Source organism: Lagopus muta, chromosome 9, assembly GCF_023343835.1.
Source record: "Lagopus muta isolate bLagMut1 chromosome 9, bLagMut1 primary, whole genome shotgun sequence".
Lineage (NCBI taxonomy): Eukaryota > Metazoa > Chordata > Aves > Galliformes > Phasianidae > Lagopus > Lagopus muta.
Genome location: NC_064441.1, coordinates 15877569 through 15891267, shown reverse-complemented (window position 1 = coordinate 15891267; position 13699 = coordinate 15877569). Strand labels below are relative to the sequence as shown.

The window sequence follows — 13699 nt, the reverse complement described above, 5'->3', positions numbered from 1 at the left end:
GTTTTCCTATGGGTATTCAGCATAGAGTTGAACAAGAAAAGTGTTAGGTGTAAAGCACTCATTACATTGATATCCTCCCAATCCTCCACATCTTTCCTACGCTTTACCAAACTGTTTCAGTTAAAAGGTATGATACAATCAGTGAAATCAATATAAGCTTTGCCTGTACTAGATGTTAAACATCAGGAATCTATAAAGATGCTCAAGAGAATGCTGAATACATGTAGACATCTGTTTAAATCAATATGCTGTCATGTATACAAATATATATGTGTAAATGTATATTTAAACCTTTGGTGTCTCTAACTCCAAAGTTGCTTAATCAGCAGGGACTGCTGATAATCTTTCACCTCTGATGCTGAGCTGTGAGTGAGAAACTGCAAGGTGTGCAGGAACCAAGTTATCTAGCTTAGACTTTTGCCTTTGGCAGCTGTCAGCACTGAGCGGTACAGAGGGCAGTTTAAGGGATATCACTGCAGACTAATGGAATTGGACACAGTTGAGCCTTTTTAATCAGAACTCCTTAAAAATTGACATGAACGCTGGTGACTGAAAGCTTCAGGACCAGTCAAGATCTCCTCATTCTTTGTAAGTGTTTTTGTTGTTATTTGAACAGCTGAGTTCTGTCTAAATAATCTTAAGATGTGGTGTGCACTGGACAGATTTTGGGGACATCAGAAGTGCTCTTTGCTGAATGTCCTGCATGTAGGACATCCAGGTGGGGTTTGACAGTTGGTACTTCCAGGGCAAGGGAAGTACTTCAGTTGCTTTGGTTTCCATAACAACCTTGTGAGATAATCAGCTGCAGGCATGGAATAATCTACGTTATCCGCAGATGCTATCTCACTGAATACTTCAGTAGTGTTCAGATCTAGCAGTTTAATAAGGGTCGTGTTTAATTGCAAGTTGTGCATTTCATGCATTTCTCAAAGAGAGGTCTTTGCTAGGCACTGTAGTAATTGCCAGGAGCAAACACGTGAACAGAGGATTCAAACTTAGACTCAATGCCGAGCAGATGAGCTCTGCCCCATGCCACCATCCAGTGTTAAACCTCCCATTTCCCTTCACGTAAAATAGCTTTTGTAGCGTTATCCTGAAAATTCTTTGTCTGGAATGAAATGTCAAAGATTACATGGCAGTGTAGGACTGCTTCCAGTGTATTAATATTCACATCATATTCATTAAGTTTACTTTGTCTCTACTGACGTAAGTGAAACCACTGGCAGAAAGTGATGTGAATTCTCTCCTGTAGCAGAAAGGCCCATGTTTGCCATCCTTGAAAAACAGTTTCTTCTCCTTCCAAAAGTACTTTTCCTTTTCCTGTTTTTTCTTTCTTTCTTCTTCCAGCAAGCATGAAACTTTTAAACAGAACCTTTCTGTGCTCCTAACCCTATTTCAGCTATTTCAGCTAGTATCTTTTTTGGTTGTGTAGTTCATAACCTTTGTAGCTCAGTTATCTCCTGTGGAGAATATTTCCCACTTTTTAGAGGCCAATGGTCTTCTCTTGCATTTCAGTTCTAAATACTTGGAAGCATTTTTTCCAGTAACCGAGGTGACTTCTGTTGCTCCACGGATCAGAAGTGTCTACTCTGTTAATTAACTTCCAGCAACACTCGGTATGTTCCTGCCACTCTAGGGCTCCACGCACAACCAGAGATGTGAACCTTCTATTACAAAGGGCCATTTGCAGGATCTGGAGGTGTCCGCACGGACAGGCTTTCAGTAACGGCTGGCAGGAACCGAGCCCTGACCAAAGCCTGCTCCGTCAGCCACAGCCGCTGCGACAGCTGACGTCAGGCTGCCTGCGCCCGGCCGCTAACAACGCGGGCCCCGCAACCTCCCCGCGCCTCACAGCCGCGGGACCGCCGCGCAGGCGCGGTGCGCAGCTCGACCCCTCCGGCTGCCCGGCCCCGCCTCCTGGCCCCGCCTCCTGGCCCCGCCCCAGCGCCGCGCCGCGCCTGACCTGTAGTAACCCCGCTTCGCCTCCCCCCCGCCGCCATTCCTGCGGAGCCCGGCCCCGCGCGCCACCGCCCGGCGGCCAATCGGGAGGCGCCCAGCCGCATACGGGATGAGCGCGCCCGGCGGCGGGCGGCTGAGCCGGGGCTGAGCCGAGGGGTACGCCGGGACCCTCCGCCCGCGAGCAGCGCACCGGTGAGTGTCTGGCGGCCGGGCGTCCTCGTAGCGCCGAGCGGAGCGGGCGGCGCGGGGCCTGTAGCAGCTCCCGGCGGGGTGGCCTCACGGCGGCCATCCGGGCCGGAGTGGTGCTGAAGGTGCCGCGGCGGCGCGGCGGGTCGGGTAGGGCTCGGCTCGGCTCGGCTCGGCTCGGCTCGGCTCGGCTCGGCTCGGCTCCTCCAAGGGCGGCGTGCGCTGCGCTTTGTGTGGGGCGTCCGGAGCGGCGGCGAGGCCGGGCCGGGGCAGGTGGCGGTTCGGGGCCGGCTGTGCCAGCGTGGCGGGCGGCGGGCTCTGGCTCGGATTCTGGATCTGGCTGCGGCGGCCCCCGGCCCGGAGCTGCCCGCTGGGAGCGCATCGCGTGCGGGCTTCGTTGTGCGGTCCGAAACGCGCCGCCTGCGGGAGCCCAGCGGCTGTGCGCGCTGCCGGCCCGTGCTGCCGTACCTTCGCATTCCGAAGGGCTCCGTGCTGCTGCGGTGTGTGCCGCGGTCAGCCCGCTGGGCGCTGCCTTTGGCAGAGGTGCGCGGACAGGAGCGCGTTCCGGGGCCTCGGCCGTCGCCGTGAGCAGCGCCGGGCTCGGGCCGTGCGAGCTGGGCACGGAGCTTCTACAGTCACGAGGCAGAAACCGCCGGGAAAATTAGAACCGTGGGCTGCATGAAGGCAGCTGGAAGGAAGCATTGCTGGGTTGTCTTCTGAGCTTTTTGAAGCAGCACCCTCCCCAAAAAAGCCCCACCACTATGTAACTTTATATGTAATGGCATGTAATCAGAAATGGTGGGTGCCTAATCAGGTTTTGATGTGTCCTGAAAGGAAGGCAATAATCTGGGTGAACCCGTGAGACTTGATGTCCATTGCTATCTGCACCACAGTGAGCTTGAATGTCATATTTGCATGTCCTGCATGCCATGAGAAGGTGAGGAAAAGCATTGTTGCTCCTGGTGGTCACTTCATCATGTGTGCTTCAGGAGTGTCTGAAGCTGAACACTGTGACCCAAAGGCTTGCTTCCCTCTGTATGTTTGTAGTTGTGAGTCCCTAGAAACAAGAGGTAGAGCCAGATCTGATGCTTTGTTTGATATTGATGGCTGTCTGACAAACGGATAAACCTGGTGGCTCTGCTGTTCCCTGTGCTCAAGGTAGCTGAAAGGCATTGGGCACTGTGGTACAGGTCTGCTTCTGGTGACTGCTCAGAGCAGCTGGCTTCTTACTACTAGAAACAATGCCACTGGAAGAGAAGCAAACCTGCCACACTTGTTATAAAATAGCCTGTTTGATCCACAATAAGCTGTCACTTGTTTCTGAGAGTTATGTTGTCTCCAGGCGTCCCATTCTGCTCGGAGTGATTGTGAAAAGGATGAACCCTCAGCAAACAGTGACATCAGCTGATACAGGATATTTCACAGTTGTGTGTCTTGCTGGTGTGCTGTGATGTTTTCAGAGAGAGCTGGCTTCAGGCTGGGGCAGGATCTGTGCCTGGTGGCTATGCACAGGCCTTGGGCCGTGGGGTGAGCTGACAGGGCACAGGTGCTGGTTCCTCTTCTAAGAATGGTGAGGAGTGCTTCTGTCTCTTTACTCTGTCTTGCTTGTGTGAAGGGTCCTAATTACGTAAGGCTGCTTGAGCAGAGCATCTTGGGATGAGTGTGCTGGCACATGTAAGTTCTCAATTTAGGGTGCTTTTATAAAACTGTAATACTGATTTCTGTTTGAGGAACTTCTCAAATGAGGAGTTCTGGCTCAACTGGAATCGTTAGAGACACCAAAAGGGCTCTTAATGGAAGATTGATAGTCTTTGAAGAACTGGATGTGATGTCTTTGTGCGCTCTTATTTAAGACATGAGCTCAGCCCATGTTTACTGCTGGTCTGGGGCTTTTACTTTTCCTTTCAACAAACCAGTGAATAGTTTGAGCTATAATCATACTAAAGACCAAATCTTTATCAAAGGATCAGGAACAAAGCAGCATGTGTGGCTTAGGACCAAATGTGAGAGAACTATGGGTGGAGCATTCATGTTCAAGGAGACCCAGGTATGGAGTTGTGTTCCAGAGGAGAACATGAAGAATTGGGTCCTGAATTGTTTAGAAATCTGCTTTTTGTTTAAAAGTACTTTTTTTTTTTTTTTTTTTTTTTCCCGTGGAAGAGTAACAAAATCAAAACTTACCTTGACAAACTGCTGCTTCTCACCACAGTGATGAGACCAAAGGAGTAATGCAGCCTGAAGTGGTGCTGCTGGGCCTTACAGATAGGGTTCAGGCGGCTGCAATTACACTGAATCCACTTTTCCCAGACCATGGAGAAATCCAGTTGTTTTTGGAGAGCAGTTCAGAGAATTTATGTAAGATGCTGAATGGGGAGCTGACTGAAAGCCAGCTAATAAGAAATAGGAGGCAGAAGGATTTATGTGGAATTTAGGGCATCTGAATATGGCCCTAAGATGCGACTTAGTACTACTAAGTAAGGTGTATTAACACTAAGAAGACTTGGCTTTGATTTCTATCCATTTCGTGTGCTGTCGGTTACTAAGCAAACTCACCCTTTGCAGGGCTGTCCTGGTGGGGTGCAGCCCTGCAGCCCTACCACTGGGTCTCACCTGATGGCCCTGTAGCAGCAAATCATCCCCTTCCTCATGGCTCCAGAGCATTGCAGTCCCATCTCTTTCCTTGGAGTTTTCGAGATGTAATTGTGCAAAGCCCTCAGAAGGGAGGTCTCATCCCCTGGGTCACCCTGCTTTGAGCTGAGGGTGGAACTGAAGATCCCTGCAGTCCCTTCCCCTCATAGTCACCCTGTGTCTCCAGGTAGCTGCTGCCTGCATGGTGGATGTCTCTGAGCTGCCTTATTGAGAGCTGTGTGCCGTTCTGCAAAGCAGGTTTATTTCTTGTACTTGCAGGAATATTGCAAGCACTTCAGGCAATCTTAAGAGGCTCTCAAATGGCAAGGCGTTATTTGTTTAATTTTGCAGTTAGAGTTGAAAGAACTGCTCTCCATTCTGAGATCCTGATCTACATGGTGGCTTGCAGTGTAGTAAGGCCTGAAGGGCCCTTGAAGATTTCAGTACTCTGCTTCAAGGTGCACTTTTGAACATGTTGAAGGAAATGAGCTGGACAGGCTGTATCCCAATTGCACCTCCTGCATGACCGTTATTAAATCCAGGGCTACAGGTGAAACAAAAATTGAAATCTCTGAAGAAAGCTCAAATCTCATTCTGCATTTGCTTCTAGATCAACTAGGGAAATACTATTCAAAACTCGTGAGTTGTTTTGCAGCAGTCTCCATTGATTCTTGGGAAGGAATTGCCTTCACAAGTGCCTCCTTGTCCCATGAACGAGTCCCATGAGCTCGTGGGCAGTTGTAGTGCTGTTTGGTGTATGTAATCCCATAAGAGGAGGTGGCAGTTTGTCAGCACACGTGTTTTGGGAAGTCGTGTGTCAGTGTTTGTGAGGGTTGTCATTTAGCAAGCCATGCTACCTCATTACAACATCTGATGTGGGACAGACCGGCTTCTCAGTTTCATTAGTTTCCTGAAAAGCAGGGAAGATAATGCAAGGCTTATCAAAAGTTACTGAATTGTGGTTTTTCACAGTCAAAAGCAGCAATAACTAAGTGCAAGCCTTTCCCTATTTCTCTTAACAATTGGAAATGCGATACTCTGTTATTGAGTACTGTATAAGCATCATCCTTGCTTGGAATGCTTATATCCACTAGATTAAGCAGTGTAAGACCTGGATGGGGGAAGAGATGACTTTGTGTTGATTAAGCAGTGAAATAGCAGTGGTACTGCAAATCCCATGTCCTGTCCCATATCTGTTTGCTGCTTTACATTCCTGTCTCTGGAAAACACTTCATTCTTCTGTGATAAACCCATTGTAAATGGAAAGTAGAAATGCCATCTAGCAACAACTTGCCTGTATCTTCAGAGAAAAGTATTCTTCCTTTCTCATCTTGCTCTCCAAAGCAGGATGTAGAACTTGCTGTGTCTTATGCAGGTTGACAATTGAGAGACATGTGGGAAACCTCTGTGTCCATGGAGAGGCTTTACTTGGGTTCGTTGCTTCCTGAGCAGACACAGAGCAGTTAGTGCAGTGACATGCGTGTGTGTGTGTGATGACCTAAGTTTATTGGACCAAGCAAAGTGGTGTGACTTCTGAAAAGCAAAGTGAAGCAAAGCAAAGTGAAGGCACATTGTATTCTGTGAAACAGTGGAGCATGCTCTGCAGTTGTTAAATCAAACTTAGTAAAAATCAAAATGCACAGACTCATTCTCTGGGAACTTAAAAGAAAAAGTTAGAAAGTAGAAGATGTATGGTGAGCTGTTAACAGTTTGGTATGTGTGTAATTTTGTGTTTGGTAAAGAGGCTATCTGTTATCTGTGTTAAAAAAGTTTAGTGTGTGTGAAAGTTAGAAGGGAGCAGGGAAGAAACCAGAAGTTGAGAATGCTTTGTGGAAGGGTAGGAGTGGTGTACACAAGGATCTATAATGCTTCTCTTTTTGTGTCTCCAGACATCATAAGCATTTGTGGTGAGTATTGAGGAGGAGAGGGGGACGGTAAGGCAGCAGGCATAGGAAGAAGGCAGTAGCCTCAGCAGCGCTAGGGCAGGGAGCTTGCTTGCATGTGTGGGAAGATGTGAGCTGCATCTGCTCTGCTGTCATAAAGTTCACAGTGATTTTGGAAGTCCTGTCACCAGGGCTTGTCATGCATGTATAGCTGTGTGTTTAATGGTTCTGATGAACCGTAGAGTCATTGAATGGCTTGGGCTGGAACAGACCTCAAGGATCATCAAGTTCTAATCCCTTGCCACAGGCAGGGTTGCCAACCTTGCACTAGATCAGATCAAGTACTAGATCAGATTGCTCAGGGCCCCATCCGTCCTAGCTTTAACTGCCTCCAGGGCAGGTGGGGCATCCACTTCTCTGGGCAACCAGTGTTCCAGCAGTGCGCCACTCACCCAGTAAAGAACTTCCTCTTGACATCTAGCGTAAATCTCTCCTCCTCTAGTGTAAAACATTCCTCCTTGCCCTATCACTATCTACCTTTGTAAAAAGCTGATTTCCCTCATGTTTATAAACTCCCTTTAAACATTGGAAGGCCCCAGTGAGATCTCTCCACAGCTTTCTCTTCTCCAATTTGAACAAGCCAAATTCCTTCAGCTTATCTTTATAGGAGAGGTATTACAGCCCTCTGATTATCTTCATCACCCTCCTCTGGACCCTCTCCAAAAGCTCCTGTGTTGGGGACCACAGACTCAGATGCAGAACTCCAGCTGGGCCTCACAAGGGCAGAGCAGAGGTGTACCAACACCATCACTCCACCACAGAAGGTCACCAGACTGGTTAGGCGCAGCCTTCCCTTGGTGAAGCTGTGCTGCTTGTCTCGGATCACCCGCTTGTCCCTCATGTGCCTTAACATGCATTCCAAGTGGATCTGTTTCACCATCTTCTCAGGCACAGAGGTGAGGCTCCCTGGCTTGTAGTTCCCCGGGTCATCCTTCTTCCCTTTCTCCCAGATGGGAGTGATGTTTCCCTCTATCTAGTCCCTGGGGACTTTGCCTGACAGCCCTGGCTTTTCACATGTAACGGAGTGGCTCAGCAACCACATCAGCTATCTCCCTTAGAACACTGGGATGCATGTCATCTGGCCCCATAGACTTGGGCACGTTCAGTCTCATGAGGGGATCTTGGACTTACTCTGCCCTTATGGTGGGGGGAAGTTTGCTTCATCTTCCTGTTTTAAGGAAAGAGTGAAGAGGGAAACTATTTTCCTAATGGACAGCTCTGAGATGCTTAAAAATATATTTTCTACCTTGGCAGCTGTGATAACTCTGTAGATTTTATTTTTCTTGTATAGAAACATGCTTATGGAGATTTTTATCTGGTTTTCTTACAATCCACATAATTAGCTTTGCCTAATAATGTCCAGGATTTTCAAGAACAAGGTACAAATCCCAACTGAGTGCAGTGGGGCTATGAACTGCCATGTGAGTGGCCTAGCATGGAGGTTTGGCCCAACCAAGGCTGCTGGTGGGCAATGGAACATGGCCTTAGGGCCTTTCGCCAGGAACTTAAGAGGACATTCACAGGGACACATGACAGCTTCTGTTCCTAAAAATCTGTAATTTACCAATACAAGTTTTATTACAAAGAAAAAAAAATCCTGTCCACATTCTATGTTATGCATTCACAGTATCTAGGGCATGATAGAGTGGAGAGAGCTTCCAGCCTGGTATAGATGTTTCTGTATCTAAAGTACGAGTTTAAAAGTATAATGGTTGAAATTGTATTTTCATTACATTGTTAGCTTTGTTGTTCATGATGATTTGGGGGATTTATTTCTTTATTGAAAGTTGTGGTTACTTTGTTGTTTTTAAATGTTTGTAGCTCATGAACCAGATAAAATTCTTGATTTCTGATCTTAGATTCTGGAAATACTTAATAGCTTATTCTGGACTTCCAATTGTCAACATGTATTAATCTAATCTGACCATTTGAATAACGCAGGCAAAATAAGTTTGGCTGAGAATATACACAGAATTCCTTCAATTGCAGTTGGTACAATGGCACTTTTCTTTCTTTAAAAACAAGAATGTTGACCTTTTTAAAACTTGTGGTGCAGACTACCCAGAACAGGTACTTGAATGTTTCGATCTTGTTTATGTACTTGGGGTCTGAGGGCTCTTTGTTTTCGCTGAAGAGAGAATTCCCTTCTGCAAGAGACTCTTTACCTATATGATATTTGTGTACTGATTCGAAGGACTTGAATTAACCTCTGTGAGTAGCTAATTGCCTCCTCAGCTTAATCTCCTCTGGCCCCCAGCAGTGGGTACTGGATGTAGTCCTTTGACTTTCAGTGCTTGGGTTTGTAAATTTATTTTTAAAAGGTCATGAACAGGGAGCTGAAGCTGGGGATCATGCTCTTAGTTCTTATCAGTGCTCTTAGAATAAATGATATTTAATTTAACGAGTTCTTGTTTTGCCTTTGTTTTGTATTCTGGGGTTGTCAGGCATGCTCATCGATCGTCCTGCTTGCCTTTGCTTACAAGAAAGGGAGGGGATTATAAAAAGAGAGAAAAGGGTATTCACTCAGTTGTAGCTAAGGAAAAAAGTAGCCCTCATGTCCTCTTATGTCTAGGTTAGAAAATAGGGTGATATTTCAAATGACCATGGTAGGCATCCTCATACCTTACTTATATAAGTTTCAAGTTCTCCTGCTTTCCCTGGAGAATCAGAGCATCCAAGGGTTGCAGCAAAGCATCCTGCTTGTTTGTGTTTTAAGCTTCCCTGCAACAGCCCAATGTCACCTCTATGCACTTCTTGAGTGCAAGGGGTGCTGTCTGCTGTGGGGTTACCTGGACACAGGGCACGGGGGGATGGAGGGCAGAGCAGCTGAGGCAGCCTGCTGTGGAGCCCTGCTTGCACTTCTGAAAGTGCTTATCTCAGGGAGCTTTTTAGCCAGCTGAGATGTTGCAGAGAACAAGGCTCTGCATCTGTGACAAAGCCCTGAGTTCCTAGCTGGAACTAGCTAGTGACTAGTGACCTAATGTCATACCTGGTGTCATGCTTCTGCACGTGGCACACATTTTGGCACTCGTGCAAATAACTGTGTTCTGCAGCATTCGAGTGTATTGTAAGTTACGGCTTAGCTTAGTTTGAGCCTGCTTGAAAACTGAAGTTAAATAAGCCATGTGATAATTTAATATTAGGTTCTGAGGAGAAAAACAGTGTCGATACACTGCTGCTCAAGTGGACTATATGTTCAAATGTAACAGTATTTCTGAGAAGATGCAGCTTGGGAGTCAAGGGCAGTTGTCTGTGAAGTTCTATTTGGAGATGGGATTTCACAGTTATTAATGTATGCAGTCTAAAACGAACAGTCTTGAGGAAACTGGGATGTTCAGTCTGAGGGGGAGGAGGTTCAGGGTAGACCTCATCGCACTCTACAGCTGCCTGGAAGGAGGCTGTGTGAGTTGGGGTGATCTCTGCTCCCAGGTAACAGCAATAGGATGAAAGGAAATGGCCTCAAGTTATGCTGGGGATGTTCAGGTTGGGTATTAGGAAGAATTTCTTTTTAGGAAGAGTGGTGAATGAGTGGTGAAGAGTGGAGTCACCATCCTTGGAGGTGGTCAAGGAAAGGGTAGATGTGTACTTGGGATGTGGAACAGTGGGCCTGGTGGTGGTTGGTGGTTGGTTGGACTAGATGATTTTAGAGGTCTTTTCCAATTTTAATGATTGCGTGATTACGAAAAATGTACTTGAATATTCCTTATTCACAGAACTTAGGATATTGTCCTTTTATTTGTGTTCAGGAAAACCTCCCCATGTTGTGCTCTGCATTTGTATGGTTGCTGGAGTGAAGTACCGCTCCTTGTATGTCTTGCTTAACCCTTGTGAGAGGCTCACTTAGTGAGATACCAAATGCCCCGAGGCTTCTGTGCAAGTAATGCAAGTACAGCACTGCTTCCTGCATCAGTGACTTTCCAGTTTATGTGATAGCTCATGAGCATTGTGGTAGCTCTCCTGCTGAGTGGCTTGGGGGTATCCCTTCCTTACACTGAGTGACTGGTACAAAATGCAGCCTGAAACATGCAGTTGGGCTTTGGAGCAGAAATCCTTCGCTGAAATGTGATGGTTCCATCTGGGAACCTCACAGCAACTACTGCTGCCAGAGCAGGGATCTTCCCCTGGTCTGGAGGTGCAGTCACTGCAGCAGAACATGGGGGAAGAAGAGCTGATGTTCCTGGGGAATTAATTCATTACATTTCTTGCTGGTAAATTCTTGTAGCTGGCTGGACACAATTATGTTGGGAAAACAAAACAAAACAAAAAAAGGAATTAGAGCCTGAACATTTATTTGTTCTTCCAAATAGAAAGTGTATTTAAAATGTTGGCAGCTCAGCCTGTCCAGTTAAGTGGTGAAATGTGCCACTTCATCAATCCACTGTCTGATTGTGCTGTGGATATCTTTATCCCTTTAAAATGGATTCAACTCCTCTTGAAAGTGTAGTTCATCTGGCTGGTACTTTTCTTGTGAAGAACATCTTTAAAGATTTAGAATAAATCTTTACTTTTTCTTCAGGAATCTATAACATCATTTTGGTCTCTAGGTATGACTGTGTTGATTGACTTAAGTTTATTTGTCTGCTGCTTGCTCTTTAAAGGCCTTCTGAATTAAAGTTATCCCTAGCAGAAGCCCATGACGTCAAAAACAAATGTTAAGGAAGACAATGGCATAAAAACACAAGGTCTTACCTGACTTCAGGGCTGGCCATACGTTGTGGGTTTCTTTTTTAATTCATTAACCTATATTCCCTTAAAAAATGTTTTCTGTCACATTATGGGAAAAGCAGCTCATCTAAAAGTAAATGAGAACATCTCTGTGCATGCTGGAAGTTTCTGATATTACATTCTTATCTGACAGATATGACTGTTACGCAATGCACAGCCAGACTGACATAGAAATCAGTGTTCTGTTTCTGTATTTTGATTGTTTTTCGTTTGTTTTTCATCTATCCCCCCTTTTCCCCCTCCCCACATACACACAGAAGCCTGTTTCACAGCTTGGCATTTTAACTTTCCCAGAAATAAGAGAAGTGAACTCCGGCTGTGTTTGGCAGTAGAAAATGCATATCACACCGTTCTGATCCTTCCGTTCTATTCATATGGAAAGCAGAGTCTGCCTCTCAGTGGACGTACTTAGCAGGACTGTCTTAAACGATTGGAAAATGGCAGTAAGTTGAAGTTTGGAGCAGGGTAAACTGGCAGTGATGCCTGGGCCGTACTCCCCCTCTCCAGTAGCCAGAGCTGGGGATAATGTTGAAGCTTCTATTTAATTCTTATGTGGAGTTCTTACTTTATGTATAGTGGTGTTGGTGTCTTTGTTCAACTGCTCTTTGATGCATAATTTGTAGCTGTGGTTCAAAAACCTAATACTATATTTGGGAAGTTGTTGTTTACTTCTTTTTGATGTTTACTATGTAGATACCGAAGCTACTTGAGCATCTTCAGTTGTAGTAAGGTACTTAGTCCATCAAATTTGCTACCTTAGACTTGATTTTAATTACTCTTATTAGTGGAAGATTGATTGGCCAATCCATTTCATTAGGCTTATATAAGTTAAAAGCTTAAGGTAAATACATTTTAGTAGGAACATTGAGGAACAACTGAGTAGGAACATTGCTAAGATCAGAATTGCAGGGAAGGCTGTTTTTTCAACTGATGTTAGTATCTTCAAAGGATGTTTATAGGTGACAGTAGGTTCAGGAGTGCCTGTTTAGGTGTCTGTAGCATTGCCTTTCTGTTGATTTAGGTTCCTGCAATGATACCCTAGGCTCCAGAAAGCACCAGAGTTGATACAAAGGGAGGTCCACCCTTCTGGCTTGACAAGAAGGTTTAAAGTGGATCAATGAGCTAATCGGAATTGTTCCTAGCCACACAGGCACTAAAGTAGTGGGACAATGGAAGTGAAGAGCTGGATTTTGCAAACAAACGTTCTGTTTTTATTAGCAGCCCAGCATTAAATGTGCTTGAGCCACGTGGGAACTGCTGCTGTGGCTACCCAGCGCTGTCACACACCCAGCCCACAGCCTGCCGCCGCCTCTCCCCAGCAGCTGTGTGCTCAGATGAGCCTTGTGTGCAGGAAGGCCTGAGCTGCCGACAGGGCTGGGATTCGGGGAGGTGTGCTGAGCACCAGCTCTGCTCTCAGATCAGTCTGCTGGGCCTCTGCAGTTCTCAGTCAGCCGGGCCTTGGGACTCTGTGGGGTTTGCACCAACTGGGCTGTTGGGCTGTGTAGGGTTCCTGTCTGCTCTGCTTCTTTATAAGCAGTGTGACGGCACTCCTGCGGCAGCTGTGAGGAACATCAGTTTTCAGATAAAACTGTGATAAACTTATCTTGCAGAACAGCTCTTCTACTTAGATTGGCATGTATTTAGATTTCTGTTCGCAAAAGCGTTCATCACCTCAGCCTGCAACTCACGTAGTGTTCCAGGGGATTATTTCCTTGTGAAATAGAGGCTGCTAACTATTTCTGGGTGTTTGGCTTTCTGTCCCCATTTTATGCAGGTGAATACATGAATGTTTAAAAATAAGTAACAGCAACTTCTAGAACTCTTCATTTTGTAAAAACAAGTAGCTCACTTGCTGAATATCAGCAAAGAAACATTTAAAGTCCAGGTGTAAACTAGCAGAGGCTAGTTATGCAAAGTTTGCAAACAGTGCAAAGTGCTGTATAATGTGTTTTCCTATGTTGTCTTAATTTTCTTAATTAAGATATCAGAATATCTACATGTATTGTCTGATATTTAGTCCAATAAAGCCAAGCCTATTAATAACCCTTGTTAACTTTTCTGCAACTATTAATAAATTGATTAGTTTGCAGGATTCACTGGTGTGAGAAATTTACAATTTAAGTTACACACGTATCAGTGTTTTTGTGTGGATAATCTGAACTCCCTGGGTTTGAGTTTGCTCGTTTAGTTGCTGTGTGTGACAGAAGTTGGATGGAAGCACCTTGATTCTTAACCTCCAGCCACTGAAACGGTCTTGT

The 13699-nt window shown here is 45.9% G+C and overlaps 1 protein-coding gene across 2 annotated transcripts in view; it reads left to right on the top strand.

Annotated features, from left to right (window-relative positions):
• Positions 1–462: 462 nt before the first annotated feature.
• ACSL3 (acyl-CoA synthetase long chain family member 3) overlaps positions 463–13699 on the top strand; it is a 43544-nt gene continuing 30307 nt past the window's right edge. Inside the window, exon 1 of one of the 2 annotated variants that reach the window (XM_048955611.1) lies at positions 463–588. The gene's annotated coding sequence lies outside the window, so the exon portion shown is untranslated. Of the gene's footprint in view, positions 589–1996; positions 2152–13699 lie in introns of those variants that run through there. The other variant, XM_048955610.1, reaches the window with a different exon arrangement.